The sequence below is a fragment of the Tachysurus vachellii genome, chromosome 2 (genome assembly GCF_030014155.1).
Source record: "Tachysurus vachellii isolate PV-2020 chromosome 2, HZAU_Pvac_v1, whole genome shotgun sequence".
Lineage (NCBI taxonomy): Eukaryota > Metazoa > Chordata > Actinopteri > Siluriformes > Bagridae > Tachysurus > Tachysurus vachellii.
Genome location: NC_083461.1, coordinates 21,058,785 through 21,077,288, shown reverse-complemented (window position 1 = coordinate 21,077,288; position 18,504 = coordinate 21,058,785).

Below are 18,504 nucleotides of genomic sequence, written 5' to 3'. Positions count from 1 at the left end.
TGTCATGCATGGAGTTTGCCAAAAGGCACCAGAAGGCACTCAGGCCACGAGAAACAAAATTCTCTTGTCTGGTGAAACAAAGATTGAGATCTTTGGTTTGATTAGCAAGCGTCATGTCTGGAGGAACCAGGCACCACTTATCACCTGGCCAATACGATCCCTACAGTGAAGCATGGTGGTAGCAGCATCTGCGGGGATGTGAGACTAGTCAGGATAGAGGGAAAGACAAATGCAGCAATGTGCAGAGACATCCTTGATGAAAAAATGCTCCAGAGCACTCTGGAACTCAGGACTGGGGCGAACAGGACAACAACCCTAAGCACTCAACCAAGATGACAAAGGAGTGGCTACTGGACAATTCTGTGAATGTCCTTGAGTGGCCCAACCAGAGCCCGGACTTAAACTCAATTGAACATCTCTGGAGAGATCTGAAAATGGCTGTGCACCGACATTCCCAATCCAACCTGATTAAGCTTGAGAGGTCTTACAAAAAATAATGGGACGGGTGTGCTAAGCTTGTAGCATCATACTCAAAAAGACTTGAGGCTGTATTTGCTGCCAAAGGTGCTTCAACAAAGTATTGAGCAAAGGCTGTAAATACTTATGTACATTTGATTTTTTTTGTTTGTTTGTTTTTTAGATTTTAAACAAATGACTTTCATGCTGTCATTATGGGGTATTGTTTGTAGAATTTTGAGAAAAATAATGAATTTAATCCATTTTTGAATAAGGCTTTACATAACAAAATATGGAATAAATAAAGCACTGTGAATACTTTCCAGATGCACTGTATACATTCTGACTTTTACCTTAACCAAATCTTCAAATGTTTAATACTATTCCTAGTAGATATAATTACATTTAATGGCTTTTACATATTTAACGGCTGAGAGGGAGTTGGAAGTATGTCTTTCCTACTAACTGGGTGGTGACATGGCTGAGCTGACGCTAATACAGCAGCCCCCCATGCCATTATTTATAATTAAGTTGTAGATATGGGACTAATGCTAGCCATAGTCTGAATTGCAATAAAGTTTAGCTCCCAAGAAACCCTGCAAAAAATCTTTGATATAACTATTCGCCTAATAAGAATTATTTTAGCCACCACTGGAAAATCCACCCAATTTGGTCTAAACTTCAGAATTCTTTCAGCCAAAGAAGGCCCGACCCAAGCCTCTGCCCTATTCAACTCATGTATAATAGTAGTTGCAGGCATTTACTTACTAATCCAACTGTAATGGCTTCCTTTGAGTTTAGCTATTTCTGGTGGGAAAGTAAAATTGACACTACTTCATAGTTGAAATGAGGATGATTTATTCAAAAGAGTTTAATTTCCAGTCAAAAAGATACATCCAACTCCATATTGTGTATGTAGGTCAAAAAACTGTCTCCCTTCCCACATCACTTCCTGTCTAATATGGCTACTTACAGGAAGTGCCAAGGCAGGTGCGACTCTTCCCATTCACCACAGGGGGAGCACAAAACACCATAAACAAGTGAACATGAACGGTGAGATGGTAAACATTATATTTACAGTACTAAATACATATTTGACTTTATGGCTCCTACACCAACTTCACTCCTAATAGAAAGTAATCAACTAACACTAACCACCTGCTTATGTACATTACCCATTTCACTGCCACCTGCACCCTAACCAAAAATGATATTATAAATTAATTGTAATTAAAATTGTAGTATTCTCAACATCTAGACAGCTCTGTCTAATAATACTTACCAATGAACTTAACCAACCCCAACTAGCCTTCCAGCATATCTGCACCCACACCTTCTTTAAAGTCATGCTCTTCCTTTGCTCCAGGTCTATTATCCATAACCATAACCTTAACAACAAGTTTCTTCCCCCAGGCCATCAGGCTCCTAAACTCAAAACCAGCCTCTTAACATCTTCATGTCTCCACTTAATATTCACTTTACCCAGAGGTGGGAAGTAACGGAGTAAAAATACTCCGTTACTGTACTTAAGTAAATTTTATTTATATACTTATTTATATACTTTATTTAAATACTATTTATTTTTTGGACAACTTTTTACTTTTACTCATTACATTTTTACACAAATATCTGCACCTTTTACTTCTTACATTTTCAAAACAGACTCGTTACTTTTAGTATTATTTCTTCTCATTGAACGCTGTTTCCAGCCTATCATCCTATCATTGTGCGGCTTTTTCACCACGTCACTGGTGTATTATTTACTGGCTATCAGACATAGGCTAAGGACAGCGGAGCTAACAATGAGCAGCACGCCTACAAAAGGAATGGCTAATGTTAATTCAGAGGGAGTCACCGATGTTAAACTAACAACGAGGACATTCCTGAACACCCATGGCCATATATGAGGGAGATGTTTGAAATAATCGGCATCAAAAAGGATTCCTGGCGAATGCGTTGCGAATTGTGTCAACCCAAAAAACACGAAGTGCTGGCTTTCAAGAATTCACCATCAAATTTGAGAAAGCACATACAGGTAATCTAACGTTTCATTATTATCTTTCTTGTCATGAGCCATTTTAATGTTTTCATTAATAATAGTGTTTGCTATGTCTGTAATGTTAGCAGAAATTTTTATGAATGCACATTTCGGACATGTGTTTGCTTGATTAGTGAATGTTAGTTAACTTTGCTAACTATACATTTGTAATGTTAGCTAGCTGTTATTTTTATTGGAATATTAATTAACTTAATTCACCATCATTATATCACCCACGGGTGCATACAGTAATGTTTACTTTTAAGGAACTGTAATTCTGTTAGTTGAATTAATTTTCTATGTCCTATGTGTCTGTCTGTTTCTTAAATCTACTTGTCACTTCTAGAGAAAGCACACCAATCACTTGGAGAGGTATACCCAGCTCACTTCAACTGCTTTAAAAAGAAGATCGTGAGATGAAGGCCCCTCATCAAAGCAAATGAAGTTGTTGGAAACCAAGAGGGTCTCACAGCACAGCGTAGATGAAGCTATTGTAAGCTTTGTCATTCATGGTCTACATCCACTAAGTGTTGTTGAACAGGAGGGTTTTAAATCCCTTGTGCATCTCTTACGACCATGTGTTGCAGTAATGTCTCGAGGTACTGTAAAAAACAAAGTTCAAAAGGCAACACAGGAAATGAAGAACAAGCTGAAAGCAGCCATGAGTGAAATTGAGTTCATTGCAACCACCACTGACTGCTGGACAGCACACCGACAGAGCTTCATAGGTGTCACGGCACACTGGATAGATCCAGAAACTCTACAGAGATGTTATGGTGCCCTGGCATGTAAACAACTAAAAGGCACACATTCTTTTTCTGCACTTGCAGGTGCCATGTATGAAATTCACACTAAGTTTAACATCTGTGACAAGATTGTTCGCACAACAACTGACAACGGCTCCAATTTTCTAAAAGCGTTTAGTATCTATGGTGAGCTTCAAGAAAACAATAATCCAGAAACTGTGGAAGGGGCCAGGCAAAGCCAAGTGGGAAAAAGAGAGAGTGGTGATGATGATGATGATGATGATGATGATGATGACTATGAAGAGGAGGAAAACAATGAGGGTGTTGAGTTTGTTGAATCTGGAACAATGTTGGACCAAGATGATGGCCTGGAATATCAATTGCCTAAACACCATCGCTGTGCCTGCCACCTCCTGAATCTTTTGTCTACAGTTGGTCTTGGAAGCCAATTTCAATTCAGCTTACAAACGTCTGTCTCGCTCAGCATTTGCAAAGTGCTCAAGTCTGTGGCACAAAAGTGCAAGATCTACCACAGCTGCTGAGATAATCAAAGAAAACTGCAAACTCCAGCTCTTGAGGCCAAATGACACTAGGTGGAATTCCCTTTTTCTAGCTGTGGAGAGGATTGTGAGAATTGTGAGGGAACAAGGAGAAAGAGCCATTAGAGCTGTCTGCAGTGCATTAAAAATTCCCATGTAAGTACCACGTCATTTTCAGAACTTAGCCTATTGGTTGTAGTATGATTAATACATTATTTATGAATGGATCAACCTGTTTGCACATTTGCCTCTTGCACATTCTTGTGTATCTTAATATTTAAGACTACAGTTTAATGCACAAATGCACATTGCCTCTTGTACATCCCTGTGTATCTTATATTTATAACTACAGTTTACATTCATGCACATTATTTTCCATTCTACAGTGTATATATATTTCTTTTTTATATATTTTATTCTTATTTTTCATTGTTTACTTTTATCTCATTCTTTCATTTTTGTGTTTTTCTAATAAGTGCAATGTCCATGGAGCAGACCTGACTCACATTTCACTGCTGGTTATATATGCCCTATATAATTGTGTATGTGACAAATAAAAATCTTGAATCTTGAACAAGACATCTGAAAAATAGGAGGCCTCCACAAACTTATACCCTTCACTTCGTCTTGCCTAATAATTAGCAGTCTCGCACACACCCACCTCCCAACCACCATAAATTATATACCCTGGAGGATCACCATGGTTGATAATCAACCCATAGGTGATGACCTCATTACATCACCCTCCAAATTGGTTTGTTCCATACAGAGATTTCACTCCTTATCAACTCTGACCTCTCGAATCTTATCATCCTCGGTTTTCCCTGGCTCCAATACCATGATCCATTTATCTCCTGGGCTCACAACTGATCAAATGGTTCCCTAAATGTTTGTCACTGTTTTCAAGGACCCCTCTGTCTTCCATGTTTCATCACATCAGTGCAAAGTCAAACACTGCACAGATTATCAACATACCAAATACCAAGACTTCCAGCCAGAAGGCCTTCAGCAAAGAGCATGCAACCTAGTTACCCCCTTATCGTCCATGGAACTGCATTATAGAGCTCCTATCCCTCATCACTCCACCCAAGAGACAAATTTACCATCCTTCCATGCTAGATTTCAGCGTATTCCTCCGGAGTTCCAGTTTTGCGGCGCTCATTGGCGACGTTTTTCCGAGTCGCCAGACTTTTTATCCAGGCAGCGCTATTTAAGAACGCCGTTCATGCATGATTTTCATCAGATGATTTCGCTCCAGTTACCTCGCAATCTGTGAGTTATCTCGCCGTCCTCCTGTTCTAGTTATTTCTTGTAGTCTCGCTGCTGTTGTTCCGAGTGGACTTTTGCCATGTTGGATTTGCTTTTTCCCTTTTGTTTTGCCTGTTTTGGTGAACTTCAGTTGTGTACTTTGCTAGCCTGTGCTTTGTTACGGTTTTCGTGCTCCAGAGCTTTTCCTGCCGGTTGGATTATATTATTTGGATTTTGAGCATGCTGCGATTTTTTTTGCTCTTCCCTTTTTCCCTGTGGATTATTATTGCCCGTGTGTGTAATATTTCCTGTTTATGGATTGTAACTTGGACATACCCTGGTTATTTGTAGCCACTGTTTTCCTGCTATGAGGTTTGTGCTGTGACTTTGCCCTGCTTATGCCTCTCTTTGTTTGTTTGCATCCTGTGTGGATTCACACCTCAACTGAGTCCTATGGTGGATTATTTTTATTAAATTCTCTTCATTGGATATTGTCCTGCTTTTGGGTTACTCCCTAGCACCTCCATACTATTCACTGATACTAGATGCCAAAGCGATGAAGCAATACATCATGGAAGCTCTGGCAGCCGGGCCTCACCAGTGGCCTCTGGATTCTATGGAATTTTATGAAGAAGAGGGATGGGGGACTAAGGCCCTGCATCAATTATCATGGCCTAAAGGCTATAACAGAAACACTTTTACCCACTACCACTGGTACCCTCGGCACTAGAACCAAATTGGACCTCAGAAGCATTATAACCTGATCAGGATATGTGAATGGGACGAATAGAAGACGGCATTCCAAACCTCGTGTGGACACTATGGATATTTGGTGATGCCATGTGGGCTCCCGCGATCTTTCAACTGTTCATAAACAAGATCTTCAAGAACGTCCTGAATCATTCCATCATAACCTACTGTTACAACCTTTTAAAAGTTGTCTAGGGTAAGGAGTAACATTTATGGTTGTGGTATTTTTTTGTGGGTGTACTAATCAAAAGGAAGAATGTAGGGACATGGAATAACAATGAAATGTGTGATTTATTATATACAGGTGAGAAAGGAGATAAATGGACAATTCAAACAAAATATAAAAATATAAGCCCAAGAGAAAATGAGACGTTAGTGACGCCAAAGTAAATAAAGAAAAATAACAAAACCAATACTTACTGTTTTAAACCTCTAACCTAACTAAGAAAACTAATAAACAAGAAAAGAAAGTCTTCAGCACAGAGTGCCGTATACTTCCCTACTTTAAGCTATTAAAAAAAAAAAACGTACAGGGGGTGGCATACACATCTTACCTGATGTATTTTACCTTCCTATTTTCCTCGGGTCTATCTGACCCAGATATCTGGAAGGTTTAATGAAAGTTTAATGTGTCATAACTTGGGTTTTCTTCCACATATTTGCCTGAAATTTACCAGGATTGTTCCAAATTATGAACTTTGCAAGTAAAATTAATTTTGTCTATTTTCGTTGAACTATGTGTTCGGACCAATATATAATTTGCGTTTTGGATCCTCCCGGGTCAGTTGGACCCGGCCACATTTAGTGGGGCAATAGGTCACACTTTTGCCCTTTTCAACATAATGAACATACATAAAGACACAAAAATGCACACATAAAATGTCCACTAACACGTGTACCCAAAACACACACTCACACACCACACACACATGCACACACACACAAATTGGGCATTGCATTTCATTAGGCCTCCAGAAAAAAAAAGCCAAACATTTGTAAATATTTCACACTTTTGATATGCCTTTGCCTAGCAGAGGGCAAAATATGATCTACCGAAATGATGCTGCACACACACACAAGAATTGGGCATTGCAATACATTAGGCCTCCAGAAAAAACGAAAACTACTCATTTGTATATATTTCACACTTGTTATATGCATATTGTTATTGTCCAGCTGATCAACCAACAAGCTTCACACACACAAATTTATTAAGTATAATTTTTACTTAAACATAAGGAGTGTAAAAAGTTTTATTCACATGAAATTATGCCATGTTTTTGAGTGGGGGTGGGGTGTGTGTGTAGCTTGTTGTTGGTTGAGCAGATGAAAAATAGATATTACAAGTGTAAAACAGACACACAGAATCGTGATAATTGTATAATTTTTGATTTATAAGCATTCAAGTCAATTTGGCCTGGAAAAAAACAGCTTTTATTATTTGCTGACATTAAAAATGGTCAAAATGGTTTCAAAACAATATCCTGCTTTTGAAATATACCAGCCTGTAATTGTGCATCAACTTTTGTGCCACTATAGTAAAAATAATTTAAAATTTCTGGTTTTTGAGGCATTTTGTATATAAATAAGGTTCGAGAGGAGTCAGCTGAGGTGGCTCGGGCATCTGTTCCGGATGCCTCCTGGACGCCTCCCTGGGGAGGTGTTCCGGGCATGTCCAATCGGGAGGAGGCCCCGGGAAAGACCTAGGACACGCTGGAGGGACTATGTCTCTCGGCTGGACTGGGAACGCCTCGGTATTCCCCCAGAAGAGCAGGAGGAAGTGTCTGGGAAGAGGGAAGTCTGGGCGTCCCTGCTTAGACTGCTGCCCCCGCGACCCGGCCCTGGATAAGCAGTAGAAGATGGATGGATGGACATTATACCAAATATACATTTTTTTTTTTTTGCAAAATATATGTTAATATGTTGGAAACAAGTTAGACTAAAAAGGTCTAAAAATGGCTATCATATATACTTAATTTTTTATAAGCAGTCAAAACAGACAAGGTCAAGACCTACTTATTCAGGAAACACTTCAACTAGCACCTCTTTCCCTATTTTTTGCATTTAAAAAAAAAAAAAAAAAAAACTGACACTTTTTCATTGTAACTTTGAACAAATGTTTTAAACTCATGGTATCTTAAGTATGTAACCTAGTGAGCCAGCATTAATGTATTCAAGGCTAGAGATTTAAAAACTTATGTACGTCGCTCTGGATAAGGGCGTCTGCAAAATGCTGTAAATGTAAATGTAAGTTGACTCGGCGCTCCTAATTTGCATAAGAGGAAAATAAGAGGGTTAAACATCGAGTTACCTAAGTGTGGTACAATGGAAGTCACACAACATCTTACCTGTCCCACTTCCTCTAGTAGAACAAAAGAAGCAAAAGCTCCTAAAACTCAGAGAGGAAACACAAATCCAATATTAAGGTAACAGTATAACATCAAAGGAAAAGCGGAAGTCCTTCTTGCTTTTTTTCCTGGCGTTTTATATCTGCCGGATGAAGTTCATTGGCAGTGGATAGGTCAAAGCTAAATGATGATTGACATCTCCTCGAGCCAATCAGTAGTTACAGGAGGTTCTAAGAGAGCAAGAGATGAGAGAGAGAGAGAGAGAGAGAGAGAGAGAGAAACACAGGCACTCCCACAAGACATTTTAAGGGACGTAACACCTACATCGATGACATTTTGATTTAGGACTGTGACTCCCACATTTACGACGTTTCCCACATTTGTCTAGTACAGAGATGCCACATATTGGCTCATGTGAATTGAAAGTTTTTTAGTTTTCATTTTATTCATATTTAAATAATGTCCCAACATTTCTGGAATTTGTGTTGAATGCAAATACCACCAACATGACCCCAGATAAATTAAAAACAACTGTTGATAAATATCTCAAAGTTTAAAATGACAAAGTTTAAAGTATGAAATTTAGTATAAATATAGCGTTTCAGCATCAGTTCAGGCAGCCCACATAGTCAAGCTCGGCTATCAGCTGATGTCAATTTTCTAACCCCGCCCATCAGCTGATCTGATTCCTAAGCGCGCTATTGGTCCCTTTCAAACAGGGCGCCCTATTTAAATGCTTTTTTCAGTCTGCTTGGCTGTTTCCTCTCCATTGCTGCAACTGCGATTTAAACTCGGTGACTATTTGGAGTTTAAACCACAAGCTATCTTCTTTTGTGGGGCTGCTGCTGCGATTCAGACTCAGTGACTATTTGGAGCTTAAACCGCAAGCTATCTTCTTTTGTGGGGCTGCTGCCTCTGCATTGCTGCTGCTGCAATTTAGACTCGGTGACTATTTGGAGCTTAAACCACAAGCTATCATCTTTTGTGGGGCTGCTGCCTCTGCATTGCTGCTGCTGCAATTTAAACTCGGCGGCTGATTATAGTTTAAACCGCAAGCTATCTCCTTTTGTGTTCGCAATGTGGAACTATAAGAGGTCGTGATTACTATTAGTATACTCGAGCTGAAGGGGAAGTTTTGAAGACACTTTGAACTTATGGTAAATCGATACGGCGCGCATGTTCGTGTATAATGGTGCGTTTGTTGAGCCGGAAGCGACCTTAGGGCTGGCGTGTTGTACAGTCTATTATGCTACGCTATGTTAGGCTATGCTTTGCTATGCTATGTATGTTATGCTATGCTAGGTTATATTGTATGTTACGCTATGATATAAGATAAGGTTATGCTATGCTTTTGCATTGCTCGTCATTATGGGTTATGCCATACTTGCTATACTAGGCTAGATTACCTCATGCTAGGTAATGCATGCCTGATATGCCTTGCTAAGCCAGCTCGTTATGGTATGCTAGGTTATGCTATGTTATGTTAGCTAGGCTTACCTTGCTAGGTTATGTTACTTCTGCTATGCCCTGCTAGGCTATGTAAGGTTACATTATGCCATGCCCTGCTAGGCTATGTAAGGTTACGTTATGTCATGCCCTGCTAGGCTATGTAAGGTTATGTTATGCTATGCCCTGCTCAGCTAGGTTAGGTTATGTTATGATATGCTATGCCCTGTTAGCTATGCTAGGTTACGTTATGCTATGCCCTGCTCAGCTATGTTGGGTTACATTATGCTATGCCCTGCTCAGCTAGGTTAGGTAACGTTATGCTATGCCCTGCTAAGCTATGTTAGGTTACGTTATGCTATGCCCTGCTCAGCTATGTTTGGTTACGTTATGCTATGCCCTGCTCAGCTATGTTGGGTTGCATTATGCTATGCCCTGCTAAGCTAGGTTAGGTAACGTTATGCTATGGTTGCGTTATGCTATGCCCTGCTCAGCTATGTTAGGTTACGTTATGCTATGCCCTGCTCAGCTATGTTGGGTTGCGTTATGCTATGCCCTGCTCAGCTATGTTGGGTTGCGTTATGCTATGCCCTGCTAAGCTAGGTTAGGTAATGTTATGCTATGCCCTGCTAAGCTAGGTTAGGTTACGTTATGCTATGCCCTGCTAAGCTAGGTTAGGTTACGTTATGCTATGGTTACGTTATGCTATGCCCTGCTCAGCTATGTTAGGTTACGTTATGCTATGCCCTGCTCAGCTATGTTGGGTTACGTTATGCTATGGTTGTTATGCTATGCCCTGCTAAGTTAGGTTAGATTACGTTATGCTATGGTTATGTTATGCTATGCCCTGCTCAGCTATGTTGGGTTATGCTATGCCCTGCTCAGCTATGTTGGGTTACGTTATGCTATGCCCTGCTCAGCTATGTTGGGTTACGTTATGCTATACCCTGCTAAGCTAGGTTAGGTTACGTTATGCTATGGTCATGCTATGATACGCCCTGCTCAGCTAGGTTAGGTTACGTTATGCTATGGTTACATTATGCTATGCCCTGCTCAGCTATGTTGGGTTACGTTATGATATGCCCTGCTCAGCTATGTTGGGTTACGTTATGCTACAGTATGCCCTGCTAAGCTAGGTTAGGTTACGTTATGCTATGCCCTGCTCAGCTATGTTGCGTTACGTTATGCTATGCCCTGCTAAGCTAGGTTAGGTTATGCTATGGTTACGTTATGCTATGCCCTGCTCAGCTATGTTGGGTTACGCTATGCTCTGCTACGCTAGGTTAGGTTACGTTATGCTATGGTTACGATATGCTATGCCCTGATCAGCTAGGTTAGGTTACGTTATGCTATGCCTCACCAGGCTATGTTAGGTTACATTGTTATGCCCTGCTAAGCTACGTTAGGTTACGTCATGCTATGCCCTGCTAAGCTATGTTAGGTACGTTATGCTATGGCTCGCTAGGCCATGTTACGTTACGCCGTGTTAGGCCTCGTTGACTGTTATGATACATTATGCTATGCCTCGCTAGGCGGTGTTATGGTGCTTGGTGCTGTGCCTTGTTGGGCTATGTTGGTGCGTTGCATTGTGCTGCGCATTGCTAGGCCGTGTTAGGGTACATAACGCTATGTTGTGCCTCGCTAGGCTGTTTTGATACGTCGATCTGTGCCTCGATAGGCTGTTGTGATTCATTGTGCTGTGCCTTGTTTGGCTATGTTGTGTTGCATTATGCTATGCCTTGCTAGGCCATGGTAGGTTACATTGCGCTATGTTATGCCTCGCTAGGCTGTGTTGGGCTGTGCCTTGCTGGTCTATGCTGTGTTGCATTGCGTTGGGCTGTGCCTTGCTAGGCGTGTTGGGTAACGTTACGCTATGTTGTGCCTCGCTAAGCTGTGGTGATGCGTTGTGCTATGCCTCACTGGACTGTGTTATGGTATATTGTGCTGTGCCTTGCTAGGCTAGGTTGTGTTGCGTTACGCTATGCTTTGCTAGGCCATGTAGGTTACATTGCACTATGTTGTACCTCGCTGGGCTGTTGTGATGTGTCGTGCTGTGCCTCGCTAGGCTGTTATGATACGTTAGGCCATACCTGCTAGGCGTTACATTGTGCTTTGCCTCGCTAGGCTGTTGTGATGCGTTAGGCCGTGCCTTGCTATGCTTTTTCTTACGTTATGCTGTGCCTCCTTTGGCTGTTATGATGCGTTGTGCCTTGCTGGGCATTATGTTGAGTTGTGCAATGCCTCAATAGGCTGTAATGGTACGTTATGCCATGCCTTGCTTGGCTGTGTTTGTGTTATGTTGTGCTGTGCCTTGCTGGGCTGTGTTGGGTTACGTTTTGCTGTGTCTTGCTGGGCTGTGTTGGGTTACATTGTGCTGTGCCTCGCTGGGCTGTTCTGATGCGTCGTGCTATGCCTTGCTAGGCTGTTGTGATGCGTTGGGCTGTGCCTCGCTGGGCTGTTGTGATGCGTTATGCCATGCCTTGCTGGGCGTTATGTTGCGTTGTGTTAGGACTTTCTGGTTATGCTTTGCCCTGCTAGGCGGTTATGCCATGCCTTGCTAGGCACTGATGCGTTATTAGGACTCGCTAGGCTGTTATGATGCGTTATGCAGGAAATGTTTACTGACAAATGGTCTAACTTCTTAACTTGACATTGGTTAAATGCTAGCCAGCAACGAAATGAAAAGCTTCTCTCCTCCTTGTAGAAGCTCTGCAGCAGTGTCCAGCGAAGGATAGTGCGTTCCAAAGCTGGGAAAGGCACTGTGAAGCATCCTAACCACTGCTTCTTCAATTATTTAATAGCTGGACTTATCCGAGGTTTTCGCAGGAGTGTCTTGGTTGCATACTCATTAGTTTGCCTATAATAATTTGCTTTCTGCTGTTAAAGAACCCGAAATTGTCGATTCTTTGTTGGGAAAGGAAGTTAAGACTGGATTTCCTGTTGAGCCTTTTGGAAGTCTCCTTTCTCGGGTTGTTGGATGGATCCTAGAGGGATGGCTACTCGGGAGATATTCAGGCAGGAGGCACTTGGTTTCTTGTGTTCTGTTTGTGATTGCGCTAGCTCTGCTGCTAGCTCTCCTCCTCCTCTGCTGCTGCTGCTAGCTCTCCCTCCTTCTCTGCTGCTGCTAGCTCTCCTCCTCGAGTCTTCTGAGGCCTTGAATCATATACAGACGCTGCGCCTTCCGTTGGTTTTGGTTGCTAGTAAATTGCAAAAGAACTGCTTTCCACTCTGTTGGTGTTTTACTAATAGGTTTGGCTAGTGAAATGCTCGCTTTAATCCTCTGCTGGCTCTTCAGTTAGCAGGAAGAGCCAGGGAGGATTGCCTGGTATGGTCTGTTTGGGGGGATTTTGTCTTGCTGGGAGATTGTCCCCCCACGAAGCTGCTGCTGTTCCCTGACTAGCTTTCATGGAGCTCATGAAAAGGATGGGGAATTCAGAACAGAGCCATACTGGCAAATGTAATTTTATAAGCTTGCAAATAAAAATTTTAAATATACGTCAAAGACGTCTTTATTTTGACTCAAGTGGTACTGACTGAAATCATCTTAAAACATGAGCTATTTCAAAATGGCCTAAACAGCTTTTAATAATCTTATAAATGAGACTAATTATCTTACAGCAGTTCATTGTAATCAAAACATAGTTATTATTCATAAAGGTTCACACAGCTAGAACCAGTACTGAAAGGCGCAGGAGAATCAGCAGGCTGATCTGGAGGCTCAGGATAAATACAAGAGTGGTGAAGTGGGAGAATAAGGAGGAATGTAGGAGTGAGTAGATGCAGGTGAGGCACGAGTTTCCGGTCCAGAACAGCAGGGGACCACATGAGGGCAACCATCAGTTTGGGCCAAATATCATGGGGGTTTCACAACTGCACTATTACTGGCATCTGGTTCCTAGTTTAGGGATATGACCCTCTGGGGTTGCAGAGGGTCATAAGCGTCTTTGGCGCTTTTTTCCCTCTTCAACGTGAAGTCCACTTAAAATACGCCGTCATTCATAATCATACACATACATGTAATACATCATTCGAAACTGTGAAGTGTCTACTTTTATTTGAGTGCCTTCATATTAACAACAAAACACTGTGCTTTTGGCAAATAAAGAAAATAACCAGGTTGTGCATTCAGACATCTTTGTGAACTTGCCCTTCTTCCTGAAACACGTTACAAACATAAAAACGTGATCCGCCAATACTTATCACACGAACATGATACATATGTCTAATGAAAGCCTGAAATGTCTACTTTTAAATGAGGTAATTAAAATCGAAAGCAAATATTGTCTTTTTGTGTAATCTGTATGTAAGTAAAGAGAGGTACAGTTTTTCTGGCTCGACCTCATTACCACTAATGTGATCCCACCTACTGCCGTGCGCGCCATTCATATGAACATGACCTGAGCGGGCTATGCAAACAAGATCAACGCCCCAAACAATGCTATAAGAAGCACAAAGTTTTAACAGATTAATTCACTTATCAACGCGCTGGGAAGATAAAACGCTTTACAGCTGAGGAAGTTTCCTCAAATTGAAGAGCAGGACTCCGACGACGAACGTTTGTATTTTGAAGAGCGATTTGATCCAGCTGAGGATATAATTTCTGAAGAGTAAGTTTTACTTACATTTGTTGAAATCTTACATTTGTTGTGTGATGTAAAATTATATATACTGTATTGTATACAATTTGCAAGCAGATATTAAGAGTGACGTTATAGAAACGTCTCGTAATTGGCAACTTTTATTTACCTTAAAATGTAAATTCTTATTAAGCTGTATGCTGATTAATGTAATGTGAATATACAATATGTTATATAGCAATATCACTATTTAGAATATATTTTGACTAGTGTTTATGCCTCAACTAGTCTTGTTTACGTGACTATCTGTTCGGGTGTAAATGTATCGATGTGGTGTCGATGAGCTGTAAATGTGCCCGGAGATATGTCGTGTTAATGTTTAGCCATAAATATGTCTGGTAATGGCCCGTTAACAAACATACAGTGCATCTCTGTACCCAATTATTTAATCTCAGCTATGCTTAACTGCCTTAGTTATTGCTTTATAAGTTTGTTACTGTGGAGAATACATTATATTAATTAATAAAAACTTTTGTAGGAATGTGGCTGCATCACTCTTGTCTTCACCTGCACCGGCTGCAACACTTTCACCTTCGTTTGATGCTCGCACGGGGGGCATGCAGCAATGAGAACAATAAGGAGTACGTCCACATATAACCATTTTTTTCTATTATGCGTGCAGAATATTTGTATTACTGATGTGGAAAATACATTATATTAATTGTGTTGCTTTGTACTTTGAAAATACATGATACTAATTATGATATTTTTTTAGGAATGTGGCTGCAACACGTTCACCTTTGTCTGATACTCGCACGAGGGCACGCAGCAACGGGACCGGGAACAAAAAAAGAGTTCGTCCACATGTACCCATTTTTCTGTTATATTGTATATTAGTATATAGTAGTTATATATTATTATTACTAATGTGTTGCTTAGTACTTTGGAAAATACACGATGAGACTATTTTTTTTTTTTTTTTTTTTTTTTAGGAATGTGTCTGCATCACCTTTACCTTTACCATCACCTGCTACTCACACACGCCGTAGGTCTCTTTCAGTTCTCAAAGCAACTGAGACTAATGTGTGTTCAGTTAAATAGGAACTGTTTTGAGCAATGGCATGACGACATTTAAACTCCATTCTCAAAGATTCAGTGTGTGATGGCTTACAAATTTATCTTATTTTTTATCTTATTTTTTACAACAATCAATGTATTGTTTCATGTGAATGAGTGGGTAAAATGATTTTTACATCTTTTTGTAGCAAATTCTCAACTCTACAAGAGTAGAGAACTTTGTTTGTGAACAAATGTTTAGTATGTGTTTCTTGGCCTTATTTCAGCAACTTTTCTTTTTCTTTTTTTACTAACCACGCATAAACATCATTTACTTAAAAATACAAACATGTACATACATTTTACTTACATAATAATGTACCCCAGTTTGTGCTGAATACAGTGTTATGTGATATTAGCCATTATGTTTTGAAGTAACTGAAAAAAGACCAAATGTAAGAGCATGTCAGAACCTCTGCCAGTGTCACAAAATGGTCAGACCCCAGAGGGTTAAAGGCATGGGTTTTTTATTTTTAAGGATCCTTTCACTTGGCAATTTCATGCATCCTACTATTAATCCCCCAAGGTAGTACATTTCTTTGTTTTTAAGCAAGTTTAATATATATTTTAATGACATTAATGTACTACCTTGAGGGATGTCAGGGATCCACCAGCCACACCTTCACCTAACACACCTATCACTCCTAGCAGCTCTCCTACCTACTAATGTGCTACACCTGGCACTCATCAGCCTCCAGGCTATATAACCTCCGTTCCCCACCAAGCTCATTGTCCGTTCTACAGTTTAGGCTGACGATCATTGCTGGACTACGCAAGCTTCGTACACTACGTTTCATAGTATTGTTTTCACAGTTTAGTTCTCTTTGCCGTTTTCTGCATTTGCCCTTTTATTTCTCCATTAAACCTCGTGAGTTGCACTTCGGTTTCCAGCACGTTCTTCCGCCTGACAGAAGAACGGACCTTCAACCGAGGGGCACCAGAAAACGGGAGGAAAATCCAGCGTTACCTCGTCATGGATTCACAACCCAAGGCCTCATCAGAGTTCGTGAGGGAGCTCACCACCGCGCTCCGAGAGGCGTTTGCGCCGGCTGCCGCAAGCCCAGCTTCACCACCATCTGGCAGCCCGATGACTCTCCCGGCTACTTTTTCTGGAAACGCGGCCGAATGTCACGGCTTCCTGCTTCAGGTATCCCTCTACATTGAGATGCAATCTCACCGATTTCCCACCGAGCGGGCAAAGGTCGCGTTCCTGATTTCATTGCTTACCGGAAGAGCGCTAGCATGGGCGAGAGCGCTCTGGAGCACGTCATACGCCGCCTTCACCGAGGTATTCAGCACCGCCCCCGGGGTCACCTCAACTGCCGATCAGCTGCTTAACCTCCGCCAGGGAACAGACAGCGTCTCGGATTACAGCCTCCGCTTCCGCACTCTGGCAGACCACCAGTGGGTGGAATGAGACAGCGCTGCTGGGAACGCATCACATGGGATTGAATCAGGAGCTCCGGCTGGCAATGGCTACATATGACGACTCTCTGGGGCTGGAGGCTTTCATCCAGAGATCCATCCGTGTCTCCCAACACCTTGTGGCCTGCAGGATCCCAGAAGTTGAACCAGCCGAAGCCTTGACGGTGTCATCAGCTCCTGAACCTGAACCCATGCAGTTAGGATCACAGTGGCTGTCTCAGCAGGAAAGGGGCACCGGTGGGCGAACAGAGCATGTCTCTACTGTGGAGAGAGAGGGCATCGCGTGGCCCAATGTCCGGCTCGACCTCCTCTTCGGACGGTGAGTACGGTTAAGCTTTCCTCTGACGTTACTCACCTGTCCACACTCACCGTCACCTTAGTAACTTCTGCTCCCTCTCTGTTGGCCACCGCCCTAGTCGACTCTGCCTCCACGGGGAACTTCATCTCCTAGGCGTGCTTAGAACACCTCCAGCTACAGTGGGAGAAGGGGACACAGGAGTTGGCTGTCCAGACTATCCACGGACAACCCTTAGGTAAAGGCAAGATCAAGTACTGTACTCCACTCATCGTCCTCCAGGTCGGGGTGCTCCACCAAGAAGAGATACAGGTTCTCGTACTGGAGGGTTCTACAGTGAACGTGATCCTGTGTCGTCCCTGGCTAGCCAAGCACTCCCCCACATGGTCCTGGGACCCATGCGACATCTTGGAGTGGAGCCCCGCCTGCCGGCAGAATTGTCTACGTCCACTCCCAACGCCCTTCCGGACCCCCTTGACCCTGGCAGCAACTCAGGTGGAGGGTGCTCCCCAGCCCGTTCAGGTGGACGTTCCACAAGCATATCAAGCCTTCACGGACGTCTTAAGTGAGGAAGCCGCCACCCAGTTACCCCCACTTCAGCAGTGGGACTGTGCCATTGACCTGATACCGGGGGCCAAGCTGCCTAAGGGTCGAGTCTATCCCCTGTCAGCCCCGGAACATCGAGCTATGGAGGGTTATATCCAACAGGCCCTCCAACAGGGCTTCATCACCCCGTCTTCCTCCCCAGCCGCCTCGAGCTTCTTTTTTGTAGAGAAGAAGGATGGTGGATTACGGGCATGCATTGACTACAGGGGCCTAAACGCACAGATATCCCCGCTTCTGTACCCGCTTCCGCTGGTTCCAGTGGCCCTAGAGGAGCTGTGTGAGGCCCGTGTCTTCACCAAGTTGGATCTCTGGAGTGCGTACAACTTGGTGCGTATACGTAAGGGGGACGAATGGAAGACGGCGTTCATTACCCCCTCTGGCCACTATGAGTACCGGGTCATGCCGTATGGGCTTTCCATTTCTCCGGCAGTCTTACAGAACTTTATGAACGAGATTTTCTGTCCCTTCCTTCACCGATTTGTGATCATTTACATCGACGACATCCTGATCTATTCTAGGACTCAGCAAGACTATCACGACCATGTGACCAAAATCCTTACCCTGCTGCGGGAACACCGGCTGTACCTCAACCTCCCCAAGTGTGAGTTCCACCGCTCAGAAGTACAGTTCCTGGGCTACAACATCAGCACCGCAGGTATCAAGATGGATGAGAGGAAGGTGACGGCAGTGCGGAACTGGCCGTTTCCCATCTCGATCAAGGAGCTCCAAAGGTTTCTGGGATTCGCAAATTTCTACTGCCGGTTCATTGTGGGTTTCAGCCAGGTCACTGCTGCACTCACGTCCCTCCTTCGAGGGAAAGCCAAGGCCCTCTCCTGGACCCCCGAGGCGCAGGAAGCCTTCAAGGAGTTGCGTAAAAGGTTCTGTGCCGCTCCGCTCCTTCACCATCCAGAACC